At 42.0% G+C, this 13,975-nt stretch overlaps 1 protein-coding gene across 2 annotated transcripts in view; it reads right to left on the minus strand.

Moving 5' to 3' along the window:
• The window catches only part of LOC122574448 (spermidine synthase), a 189,949-nt gene that overhangs the window by 10,728 nt on the left and 165,246 nt on the right, over positions 1–13,975 (minus strand). The window lies entirely within an intron of this gene.

Genomic DNA, 13,975 nt, shown 5'->3' on the forward strand with positions numbered 1-13,975 from the left:
AACATATAAAATTGTTAATGTCGATTTTATTTCAGTTGATTACGCAGAAATAATGATACAAATATTAGCAATAAGTAGCACGAAGTATTAAAAACTAGTAAACGAGTTTCGGTTGTTTAATAAAAAAATTTTAATCTCTATAGAAAAAAGAAATTATGATTCGTCCTATTTTATGACTGCCGCGATATTTTACAGGTAAAAAGCTGCATTTTGCATGTAAAATTTGGTTTTAGACAACGAACGAAGCGCTTCAGGAAGCATAGCGACCCGCATGTCGTGCAATTGCGATGAAAAATTTCTTTCTACTTATTTTGATTTGTTCTAGCATGAAAATAATTTTGAGCATAATCTCTCACTATAAATAATAATTCGATGGCATGCCGTATATTAAAAAATATGATCCGCTCTGGTTTAGCTTGTTTCACGTTTGAATTTTATTTAAAACAGGGTGGTTTTTATTGAATTAAAATAAATTTATTTCGATGATTTTAAGCTTCGCGTGTTTTAAATATTTCTTTTATAATCCTGTTTTAGTAATAACGGGCAGCTGCAATTGCTTCAAATATATATAAATAAATATATTCTATTACAGTAATTTAGGAATCCGTGAGTAAAAGCGAACCCGTAAAACGTATTCAAGTTGTTCGTGCTATTGTTATTAAGATATTCCTCTCGAATAGATCTCGACGTGTCACAACACTTTAGAAATGGACGTTGAACCCAAAAGAAGAACGATTGTCCCACATACGGTTGTGGATCGATCAGCGTTTGCGCGATTTCACGAGGCACTTTCGCTACCGAATTCTCAATTTAGTCAGGCTGTTCGTGGTCATTCTTTTTAATTACCCTCGAGCGACTTCCAGGGGACGGGATCTAACCGTGTTAACCCCACATTGGATGGTTCCTTTGACACAACAGGTATAGGACATGTACGTCGTGTCGTCATTGCCTTTAATTCACGTACGCTTGCCGCTTTCTGAACGGTTAACCAGACGAGGTAAGAGAGAGAGAGGATGGAGGGTTTTAATAAATTTTGCACGAGAGTTCACCCTCTACCTCTATTCCTATTAAGATGTATATATTCTTGCTCGTGTAAAGCGTACCTTGTCCGGGTAAAGGGACGTATTGGAGGGTCAACTTTTTATCACGAGCAAGCGTTCAGGCGCGATCCGTGGCCTGCAAATTCAATATTTGCACGTCTCGTTCGTTTTCGAGGAAATTTGTCGAACGAGCAATTGATTGTCGACGATTCCCGCTCGGCAGACGTTTAAGGATCCATGAAATTTCGTATCGAGTGACTAGCGGTGTCATTCTCAAAAGTTATTTACAATTTGAACGTATCCGTATCTTTGTTCAGAGGCAATATTCATTTTCACATTGACATGCTTCTGTATTAAATGTTAAATTTATCACGCAGTCGACAGAAATGCCAACAATGCTGCGAATATATATTCTTGCGCGTAATTTATTCTTAAAAACGCACCCGATCTCTGTCCGATCGCGTCTCTCGCACTGCATCGAAGGCAATAAGAGTGTGAATAGCAGGCGGCTGAAAAATAAACCGTATTTATGCCTCGTTTCATTTGCTGTACCATGAATTCTTGCACCATCTCTGTCTCTTATCTTCGCTTTGGCCATTTCATCTACAGTTTAATACCCACTTTACCACCTTTAAAATGTTCTGCTCCCGCGCAGACTATTACCAAAGGGTGCGGAACACCGATATCGAAAATACTCGTTAATGGTTAACGTTATTTCTTATCCTCGCCCCTTCGTGGAAATATATATAATTTTGCTTTTTGTCACGTTATCCCATCGTAATTAAAAGACTTCGAGACAGGGATCTAATAAATCCTGTAACTCACGTTGTCTTTCCGCCCTGATTCTCGCCAGATCACTTTAATCCCCTCCTCCTCCTCCTTCTCCTCTTGTGCATCTACCCTATAGTCACCCTCTTTCCCGTTTCTTTCACACTCTCCCTCGTTCATCCTGCCTTCGGTTCTCCCTTCCATTTTTTGTCTTTTTATTTTTATCCTCTGTATTTCTGTCGTTATATGATGTTCCGTCTACGGTAACTTTATTTTTTACCCTCCTTCTTTCTTTCTTCCTCTTTTACTTTCCTTCCAACGAACACGGTTGCATCATCGTTCTCCTATGTCCGAACTGTCCATGGAAATTGCTGCTGCTGTTTTAGAGGGACGATTTGCTCTCTGTTAGAGGACGTAAATCTAGAACGTTGGGAGGAAAGGTATTTTTTTAATAATCGAATCGGATCGATCGAAGTATCGTGTTAAACGAAGGATATACACCATCGGTCAAAAATTTGCCTTTCTACCAATACTTTGAACGATAGGAATATTAAAAGAACGTCGTAATCGTATATTTTGGAGGAAACAATATAAAATTATCTGTATCGCAACTCAACGTTTAGCTGCTCTCGCGTCTTCCCTTGAATTCCTTTCTGTCTTTTCCGTTTGTCCTTCGTTTAAATTCACCACCTTGCCCCATCGCATTCACGCTTCGCTCTAGGTATTTTATGAATACAAAAACTGCGGATACATTCTGATTCAGGGTACAAGAATTTTATTTTCTTTGTTTCTTTCGTGCATTCTCCCCTTGCCTCGTTCTTTCACATTAGTTCTTCACAGGCCATTCGTAATTCTTTCTTCTTTTTAGTAAGAGACGAAACGAATTTTATTACTTTTCTATCTTTCACGCGTTTCGTTTCTCTCCTTTTCTTCCTTCATGAAAAAAGTGTTATGGACGTGTACAGCGCAAATCCAGAAATATCATTCTCAAAATACTGTACGATCACAAAACGATGGAAATTCCGATGATGTTTCATATGCATCGATTTCGAAATTTCTCTAATATCTGTAACGTCAGCTGTACGAGCTCCAACTATAATTGAAAAATCACAACGCGATATTTTGTCTCCTTTGTTTCTTTCCATTCTTTCGCAATTCATACGTTTCTCCCTTCGCTTCGTTCTTTCCTTCGTTCTGCATTTAGCGACCGTTTTCTCTCTGTCCTCCTTCCTTTCCGTTCCTCTGGCCTCCCTTTCGAGCTCTTTCACGCGTATAGGTATGTACGCCATGTTCAATTTTATGAGGGGAAACATATACGGCGAGCGGACGGGCGACGTTTAATAAAGGCGTGGGTGTGTGCGCTAGGGGTGCTAGTTAGCACGGCGCTCGGCGCCGGCGACGACGTCGCCGTCTGGACGCCTATGGCCTCCTCTCAACGTCCTACACCGACGTAGACATAGACGTAGATGTAGACGACGACGACGACAACCTCGTCTCACTCACTTGAGGCACGTAGTGACACAAAGTGGTCGTTCTTTAAAAATCCGGCAGACGTCTCGGTGATTTGAAATAATATCAGCGCCAAGACGCTCAGCGTCGTTGCGTTTCGCTTTTTCATCGACGACGTTCTTACGCCTACCGATACGTAATGACAATTTTTTGGCTGTAACACAACTTTCGAAATAGATTTGAAAGAGGATCTTCGACAAATATACGTTCGATAAAGTCAACTATCTATCTGTAAATCAGAGGCGTTTAGCGATCGCTTCGGCAAATTAATTTCCATTGCTCGCCTTCCACCCCGTCGTTTTTATTATCTTCGAAATCCAATATTTTCCACATTTTTGCCCAACTATTTTCTCGATAAACATTGGCCGTACACCCATGTAAAATGACATTTTCACCGGGTGCGTTCCTTTTTATTTTACAATTTAAAAACGGATGCGTCACGTCGCGACGAATCGAAGAGAAAGCGCGATCGGTTGTTTATGTCGTTGTCGTTCGCGCACACACGATTTCCATGCGTTTCCGTCACGGTATGTCGCGTCACGTCAGTCCAGGCAATTTTGAGCCGTTACGTTCTCGCGTTAAAACGCTCAAATTGCACAACAGTTCTCGCCATGTTACGTCTCATTTAGATAAACGCTGTTTCGACGCTGTTAAACGTTCGAAAAAATACGGTTTCACGATTATTATTAATTATGACCGTGCGCGCGCGCGCGCGTTTATGTTCGACTAGCATTCTCTGCAAATCAACACAGGACTAACATTAAGAACAACGAGATACTTTTAAGGTAGCGATATTCGTACGAAGCACGGTTTCTCGAAGATTTAAAGTTCTGGCTTCGAGGCTCAGGATTTGAAATTTTTTAGTTTACGGATTGGAAGAAAGAAAACTACAGGAGGAAGGTGAAGAAAACCGTCGATGAAAAGAGAAAATCACGAAGTAACACGACTTTTCACGAGAACAATTTCTAGCCGACCCAAAAGTCATTCACGTATTTGCTAATTGCAGGTGTACGTACTTACGTTCGACTCACGGCGGTGACTTAGATATTTCGCGATTGGCCTCGACCGCTTTGAAAGGAGTCACCGATAAAGCGATTTTATGGAAACCTTGGTGCAGTCTTAAGGAGCAAAGTGATACACGCACACGTGAAGACTTTACTACTCGCCAGTAATGAGCCTGAGAGGGTGAAGAAACGGGTGTAGCTCGGTATGATTCGGGTTAATATTCGACCAACGAGGTTCTTCTCTTTCCTCTTCATCTTCTTTCAATTTCTAGCTCTTCCTACGTTGCTTTCTCCTCTCTTTTCCTCTTCTTCCTTTCCTCCGACTCTCCTTCTCAACAATTCTTCGCTCTTCTCTTTCATCGCACTCACTTCGCTTTTCCTATTTCGTTCTGGTTTTCGATTAGTGGTATTACTTTGTGTATTTTTTCTCGTTGCCCCTTCGCTTCGATTCTTCTGTATACCGACTGTATGCGTTTCAGCGTATTTAGCGGCCAGTAAAAGCCTTAATGAAAAGGATCTCGAGTCGACGAGGCAGTAAAATCGGCGTTATATCGACGCTGAAGATGAGAAAAAGAAAAAGAGTCGAACGGACGCAATTTATCGTACAATCATATAAACGGCTCCTCGATCGTTCCTAGCTACGATCTTGCGATCGATAAAGCTTCCGATTGAAATCGTTTAACCATTCGATTCTCGTAACTCGGATCGTGATGCAATACGAAACATACGGTTAATTTGTATCCCTACCGACATAAAACAACTGATTTCAGAAGCTCCTTATTTTCAGGTTTTATAAATTAGGTAGGAATTTTTCTTATTACGTACAGATCTGTACTAATGATAAAACGTATTGGGTCGTTGACCGTTGAATTGGATCGAAACGATATCATGGATATTGAGGTTTTAGTCGATGGTAAAGCTGTCGTATGATGTACCTAATCGTCGTCGATTGGGTATCGGCATGGTGGTGTTTAATTGCTTGCTGTCTTGTTTATAGTTTCGCACTTTCAGGAATCAACATCTCCGCGTTATTGAACCTTGAAACGAAGTGTATGGTACATTTTCGCGGATTATTACGCGATTCTCCAAATAAGATACTTGAAACGACAGATCCTCTCGAAGAATGAAACGTTTCTTGGAAGAAGCCACAAGGGGAAGAAAAACGAACGATACCCATCTACGCAAACTAAATGGAACCGGCGATGATCGATATGGTGGCCCTTTCGATCGACCATTATAACAGACGTAGAACGACGAGGACAATGTCTGTCAACTATAATTTCTCCACAGACGTTTTTATACACGGCACGTGTGGGCGCGCGCGTTTAACGCTGTGTTCCCATCGTTCATTAAGTTAACGATCCATCGTTAACCTCACCTTTATTGGATGCGTTCGATGCGCTTCATGGATGGGGCGAGGGGCAAGGAAAAACGAAAGGTAGAAAGAGAGAAAGGGAAAGAAAATACAGCGTTTCCGAGCGTTCGACCCGCCGCGGTCGTTTCTGACGCCATATGACCGTGGTGTTTTGAGACGACCATGCCATCCATTTCAGGGATAGTACGCCATTCTACCGGGTTATGTAATACAGAGTTTAAGCATTTTCCCCGTATCGAAAGCACTCGGTATTGCATGCTGTCGTGCATGTGTTCGTACGTGTTTTTTATTTTCTCGAGACGCTCCTCGTAAAATTGTATTGGCGCGAAATCTGTTGCTCGATGTCCGAGAAACGCCAGCTAACTTGCTATTAATGATCGTTCATTGGAGAGTCTTTACGTTACGTTAACGTTGGATAATTGGAAATGTCTTTTATAGAATTTTAGAGATATTGGAAATCTACGTCTTTCATATCTCGCGACAATTTCCAAGATACCTTCAAGTATCTTTTTGCTAGAAAATTCGTTAATTTTCTGTAAAACGCGAACGAAGTGCGTTAGGGCAGGGATATCACGGGCAAAGTTTCGGAACGGTCCAACCCTGGATGAGGCTGAATTCCACATTTTCGGTGTAATAAGTGTTTGCAGAAGCATCGTTGAAAAGAGGAAGAGTGGAGGCATGCCGGAAGATGCTGAAGTCGCGACGAAAAAAAGAGAGACACGGTACGTGGATGTTCCTCGTACGAACGAGGAAACAGATAGCGAGGAGAAAAGTATTTCATCCTTCTTTCAGGGCCTTTCCCTGCCGGATCCTTGCCAAGTCTGGTCCGGGTATTACCTCCTTTGAATCTACCACGAACAAGCCTTGGTCTTTAAGATGCTCGCTGGGGTTAGGTTAGTAATTTGCGGATTATACGGCCAAAAGGAGGGCCTGACAGGAGATTGGTAGGGGAGGATGGAGAGTTTCAGGGAAGTGCTGGAAGCCGCGGCCTGAGAATTGAATGTTGAGAATCGAAGAACTAGGGGGGCAAAAACGTATATGGAAGAGAAATGGCTGTGGTTATGAGAATTTTTACCGTAATATTCGTTTCAACGTGTCTTCGATCCACTTAAAGTTTGGAACTATGCTAAATAAAGCAAAGATTATTTGTCTCCGAACGACGATGGAAGGGGGTAGTAGAGAGACACGAAACGACGTAATATTCCTACGTGAAAAGCTGCGAGAGAGAACGAAACAAGATAACGCAAATAGAAAGTTTGCTTCAACGATAGAACACCTCCTCGTCTGTAATTTTCTTCTTTTTTTTTTTCTCTCGTGTTTCCCACGCGAACATTTCCGAGATCGGTGTCCTCGTAGTTTAGTTCATCGAGTTCATCCGACGACGAGTCGCAACGAAAACTTTTCTGTGAACTTTTTCATTTCGACGACCCTGAAATCTGTCATTTAACCGGGCAAGCAGAGGAGAGTATTAGCTTTGACAGCAAAGTACGTCGTAATATTTCTTTTTCTTTCCTCGCGTAATCAGTCTGACTTTGTTTCGTAATGATTTTTCACTGATTAAAGAAACTCTAAGGAAGTAGAACGCTGCTCTGTTATCTCGTAATTTGTACCATGGTTTCCGCTCGATAGCTGTTATTTTCATAAATTGCTGTACATTCGGCAAGTTGCCGAACTTGCATAATTTCTATCGCTCCTTCGTAAAAATAAATATTAAAGGGACTGACATTATATTCTTATCGTTTGATAAGTCTATATACGAGTTACAAGTAGTCCTACCGAAAACTAAATAGACAAGTATCATTCGTATAATGGTTCAACCGTTTAACAAATCTTGCGATTATTTCGTTATACGATTAAATTAAAAAAACTAGCGAGCGTTTCGCGTTCGTAGAAGTCTTGCTTCTATGCAAAAGTATGACGAGCGAATTTGTCTTCTTAATTATTCTTGCCAGACTATTCTCCGAGAAACACTCCCTATCGAGCATTCGCGCAGTCGTAACACGTACATAGGTATATACGAACGAGGACAAGCGGCGAATAAACCGCAGAAATTTATCGCGGCAAGCAACACGGTGCCTTAATCATCTGTCGCGTGGTCGTGCAACGAAGAAGTTAATTGACTTAAAGGCTGAATTACTAGAGGGTTAGTTCGGAGCTAGAACTGCCGTCGGAGGTTTGCCGGGCAAATTTATCTCTCGTGCATACACGCACGTGCCTTGGTTTTCGCGCGCGTCTTGCCCTTCGAGTTTCGAAGCCCAAACACAGAAATATTTCCAATGCGATGACAAGTTAGCGAAGCTTCGGAAGTCGGAATCATGCAGAGAAATCGTCTGAAGGTAACGCGCGGTTCCGTATTGAAACTTTTCCCTCTGACAAAGGAATTATCGAGAGAAAGATATTTGCAGGAAGAATTTTGCCACTCTGTTAGTTTTCCACGACTAACTTTGAGACAACTATATTTCGGACGGTTAGAATATCCTCGATTTTCAGATTTACTGCAACGAGGGGAAACAGTAACGGGCTGAAAGATGGCGAAATAAAAATTGAGACGTGCATTAACCCGCAGCAGGACCCGAGTAATTTCGTCTTGGGTTATTCCTCGGATATTGCTACGTAAATAGATCGCATTTGGAGGCACTCAGTTCACGGCGTGAGGCCATTTCGAAACAAACGAAAAAGCCGCGGGATACAGAACCGACGTTACAAGCTTTCTCACCAAGTGTGTACAAGAATGACACGAGGGAATAAAGCGAGAAGAAGCCATCGATTTTTTATTAACGAGGGAGAAAGAAGGCGAGAACCAAGGCGATCGAGTAGCTCCGAAGTGGAGTCGACGGTGGATGGCGGATCGAGTAATCGAAAAATTAAGTTATTTCGATAACGTCCGTATATCGAGGGCCGAATCCCTGTGCTGCGACATCACAAATCACTTATTTCCAAGTTATTGCGTGTTTTCTCCTTCTTTGCCGATGTCGGGAAGTAGTTTGGAAGTTAATTCGATGGTCCGTGCAGGATCAGAAAGGATAATCATCCAGGTATTGAAAAATAAATAAAAATCGCATTTCCGATATTCTTTCTAACGAGATTTTTTTCACTCTCTGCAAGATACTCGCGGGCGTCAAGATTTAACTAATATAGAAAACGAAGAATCCATTCGTCGACCTGATTCTACGTAAATTCATTCCTAAGAGAATCTCGTTCCCTTTCAGTCGTTGAAACCTCAACGAAGCTTTCTAGTTCCTCTCTCGTCCCTTTTTTCCAAGAGGTATCACCGCTTAAAATTATCATACAACATAATTACCTCAAAGGATAGAGGGTAAAACGCGTTAAAACACTCTGACGGCGAGAGCAAAGTCACGATGGCCCTTTTAATTTCTCTGCTCAGCAAATTTTCCATCCGCTCACCCTTTTTCAGTGTCACACCCCTGGAAAAAAGGGATGTCGCGAGCACGCGAGTAGAAACAGCGGTCGTATCACGCGAAATGAAAGTCTCCTTCCGTGAGTTTAATTAGAGCGTGCTGAAATATCGGCACGGCCGAATACCAGCAAGATGATCGCAACGGATTGCGGTGTGACGCATGGTGCAACGCGGATAGATTTCCAGAGTCGAATCCCGCGAAAAATGAAGAGAGCACCGCGTGAAAACGATTTGTTCGACTTACTTTTTTTTATTAGAAGCCGCCATCATACAGATTCTATCGCCGTTCTCGCTCGCTACAGGACCTTTCATCCAGGATTTTTCATCGTTGCTCGCCCGATCGTATAGTGATAACGATTGTATAATCGTATACGTATACAGTATGCACCTGTCTCAGTTTGTAGCGTTTTGAACACGTCTGAACACGTAGCTGTGTAATAAAAGATCGAGGTATCCATTTTAAGGATTGTAACGTCACTTTTACAGGACGTTTCAAGGCCATTTCACGATTAAATAGATAAAAGTACATTACGCTCTCCTCCATATCGTACGATTTTTCGCCCAAACATTTTTTCCTCTCGTTCGTATTTTTCCCCGATATTTGAGCGTTTCAAGTTAAACAGAACGTATCGTATACTCAGAAGTTTTATACATATATTCGAAGCAGGAGAATTTTTTATTCGCGATCGTATAACAGATCGACAGAGAACTTTTATGGTTTTAATATTTAAAACGATTAGCTTTATTATTTCATTCTAATATCCAAAACACGAATAGAATTGTCGATATTTTGTATCGATTTTCTAAAAACGTTTGTTTAAACGTTAATCTAAACGAACTTTTCACAAGGCACGTTTAGATTATATCGTATTGCGTTCCCTGTTGGTGAAGCATTTACGATTTTATCGGCCGATTCGTTCGTCGTGAATGATAAATGTTTATGGTTGACTGTGGGGTGGATAGTATAACCGTGAGACTGAATTTGACGAGCCTCTAACCTAAAATGAATGGGATATACCGTGTGTTTGTTAGAAATGAAATACATATACGCGTTGGAAAGGTGGCAGTTTTTTAAAGATGCTGAATTACGTAATCGTAGAACTTTTCATTGGCTACTTGAATTGATTTTTCAGCGCGAAATTTTAGCAGCGATAATTATTTAAATATCTGTTACATAGCTGCGAAGATACCGAGCGGTTAGTGATTCCGCAAAGTGTATGTTACATACGTAATAACCGATGAATGTGCGTAATTAGCAGAAATAGTATCGTTATTTCGTGATCGATGTGGAGATTAGAATTATACGTATAATATAAAATAGACATTGAACCCGTTCCCTAGGCCTGAAAGCGAACGCATTTTTAGCGTAGAGATCGAAATCTTGGTTAACATGGAAAGAAATAAGAAAAGCACGAATGTTTAAGTACTTCGTATAATTAGCCACTTAAAGTAACCGTATTATGGTCTAGAAATTATTTGCAGAAGTCCTCGATGAGAGGTCTAAACGAGATATCCGATTAAAAAGAAACTTTATATCCATACTTGATTCAAGTTTCACATGTGTAGGCTGTGCATATTTAAATAATAATACGCATAAATCAAGATCTTACAGCATGATTAATTCAACTTTAACGAGACAGATAATTAGAATGTGTATCGTCGAATTATTTTAATGCAATAGTAATGATCGAAATAATTAGCTTATCTGAGGCTAATTATCGAGCCCGCTGCGTGTAGCTTCTAGCTGGCGAGCTATTCCCTCCCTTGAATGATAATGCATTGAAATTTGAGGCGGGTACGTTTTAACTCTATTATTAATTCGGTTGGGACCGAGGTATGCACACGATCGTCCCTATGCCGCGTAGTCACGTTACTTTACGCGCTAATTATTATAAACGCAAATTAAATTCCTAGAATCAAGATTTCGGATAACGCGTAGGGATAATTCCGATAATTTATTGTTTCATCTTGAAAGTGAATCTTTATAGCGTAGGGATTCAGCGATTTATCTGACGTTACTATGTTATTTTAGTCTTGGTATCTCTATTACCGTTATCCTTCGGTATCGCTACAAATCAACTAAAACGTTCGGATATTTACGAACGATAGTATGTATGTTTGCACTTTGATATCGCTACACGTAGTCGACTTCCATTGGAATCGAATTTCAGTAGTTGTGCACAGCATAAGCAATCAGTTAGATAGGGTCTGTGGTCGTGAAAAATCTAAGTCTCACGTGAGGTAGTAGGAAGATCGTCATGAGGGGGTTAAAAGGGCCGAACGGTTCACGCGCTGACTCGAACTACTAGCTGCCTCTGCCTATTGAATATTCAAAGCCCAAGTTCCCGCTGCTGGGTAATTATAACGACATTACCGTTACTTGTACCTTGGCTGCGACGCGGAACCGACTTGATATCGGCGAATTAGCGCTGTACGGGCTAATAATTTTGAAAATATTAGCCTGGCCGTTGAGTCGGAGGATGTGAATCGAACCTTGGGAGGCGTATCCGCTCAGAGCAATGACTATCGTCGAGCTATTAATGTGTTTTCTCAAGAATCGCACGGCCGTGTAACAGGGGACTTTCGCGTTTGAATTTCCAAAACGTTCTTGCCAAAGTATTATCAGTATCGGTAAAATACGTTACGCTAACGTCGTTAACTAACCCCTAGGAATCAAACCTAGGATCGTCGAATTTGTCGAAACAATGGTTTCTACGGTATTCGTATTACGTTCTATTTCGAGATATCTTGGGACAAAATGAACGCTCGTAAACCGCTTTGCAAAATTTTCGCCCCTTCTTCGAGACTTTCCATAGAGAAGAATTACATTGGCAGATCATCGACCGATTGCTCGGTCACATCGTTCCATCGAGGTCGCGGATCATTAGAACAAACGAGATCTCTACTCGCGACAATCGCCGGGTATCTGTATGCGCGAAAAAATTAAATTACAATCGGCACGCCGAGGCGGTCGGTGTCATCTGTTGCTCGAGCGTGCCGCCAACAAGTGGTACAGGCCGAAATTTAAGGGGTCGAGAAAACTCGGCTAGTCCTCCCCTCGCGTTCCATCGCTGCGAGCTTGCCCTCCTTTCGACATACCCTCGCCCCCTCCGCCCCCTTCAACACACATACAAAGACACGTACGTACATGCCTGCGTACATAGGTATAGGTGTATACATAGACGAAGTAGAGCGGGTTCGGAGCCGGGATGGCTCTCACGCTTCCTGCCTTTAATTGTGTTCCGGAAAGAGATCCTCTCGGACTGGATATCCGGGCCGGTGTAATGACCCGCGAGCAGGAACAGCGGAAAAAGGAGCAGCAGAAGGCACGTTCGATATCCTCGGCACGCTCGTGTACGTACGTACGAGTTCGTGGACGTGGTACGCTCTTGGAATCATGATCGACTCGATTCGCTAGAACGTGTTGACTGTTTAGTATAATGAGCTTGCTGGGGAGATGAGCGACGTGTGATCAAAACGTGGATATACGGAGCGTATAGTCGGTCGATGAAAGCGATACGAACGAGCTCGTCAAATTAATCGGGTATTAAGGATCGCGCGGTAATTTCGCGAATCGCAACAGAAATCTAACACATGCAGGATGTTTTATGAGAAGGAGGATCTTTATCTGCTGCGACGCAGTTATCGGGTCGTATATTTAAAATCACGCGTACCTTTCGTTCGGAGTAGCGATTGACTTTGCAGTCGAATCTTTTATATGGAAGATGCGGAATCATTGGATAAAACATATACAATTTAAGTTTCGTTATCGTACCAAAATTATAAAAGCGTAGTCCGATATCTAGCGTTCAACCTATGTATTCGGTGAATTTTAAAACATCGTCATTCGCTTTTTCTATCGGTTGTTTTCAACTGACCGTTACTGCAATTTTTTTTCCATCTAATCTTCGCGTCAGTCAAAAAATAAATCGCGTCAAACAATTCTGCATACAACATGGTGTAATCTTTTTTTTTGTCGGCGAAAGGATAAAAAAAAAAAAAAAAACGAGGAGAAAATGAACGAAAAATACAGTGTGACAAACGTCGCGTCGATCGATTCCGGTGATCGGGCACGAATCACGCGCGGAAAGCTTAATCGATTCGGCCGGAAATCACCGGCTCGATGCGAAGTCTCGCGCGTAAAATTCAGTCGCGTTAATCATAACGTCACGAGCATCCATCCCGATAGAGACTGACAAAGCACGTACACGCGCGTCCACGCGCGCTTAATGAATCCCCTTGTGCTCGATGTGTTCGGGCGAAAAGCACGCAAAATACACGACAACGCGCGCGTACACGCGCCAACAGACCTGGGCTGTTGCTGGCATCCGCTTGTTGCCACGCTTCGGACACTTTATGATATCGCGAAATGGCTATCTCGTACGGAAACGTTTCTGTAACTCGGTCGCGACCAAGAGTTCAACCATTGTGAGAATATTTTTTCGAATGTTCGTAGAATTTTCTAAAGAAAAAATCAATCTTTATAACAATGGGATTTCCATTTTGACACGAGTTGGAATCGAGTCTCCTTTGAAGCGCAAAGTTACGTCCGGCTGTGTCTCTGGTTGAATTTGGACTGGTTTCGTACGATAAATACTCGATAAAAATGCTCGTGCCCAGAGACGGATTTGCCCAGCGTAGAACGTTTATTGATCCAGCCAGGGTGTCCTATAATAGCGACGAATACTCATAGAGACTGTTTCAAGAATCAGTCTCGTGTCCCGTTTAAATTTGTATCAGCGTATTAACCGCAAGTTACGAAGTCACTTGCAGTACTTAGCGAGTGAAACGTGCCTGGTCAAGTAATTCAATTGGTGGCACCGGGGAGCAACTGCTACTTTGATTAACCGAGAATCGGAAT

The sequence above is a fragment of the Bombus pyrosoma genome, linkage group LG13 (genome assembly GCF_014825855.1).
Source record: "Bombus pyrosoma isolate SC7728 linkage group LG13, ASM1482585v1, whole genome shotgun sequence".
Lineage (NCBI taxonomy): Eukaryota > Metazoa > Arthropoda > Insecta > Hymenoptera > Apidae > Bombus > Bombus pyrosoma.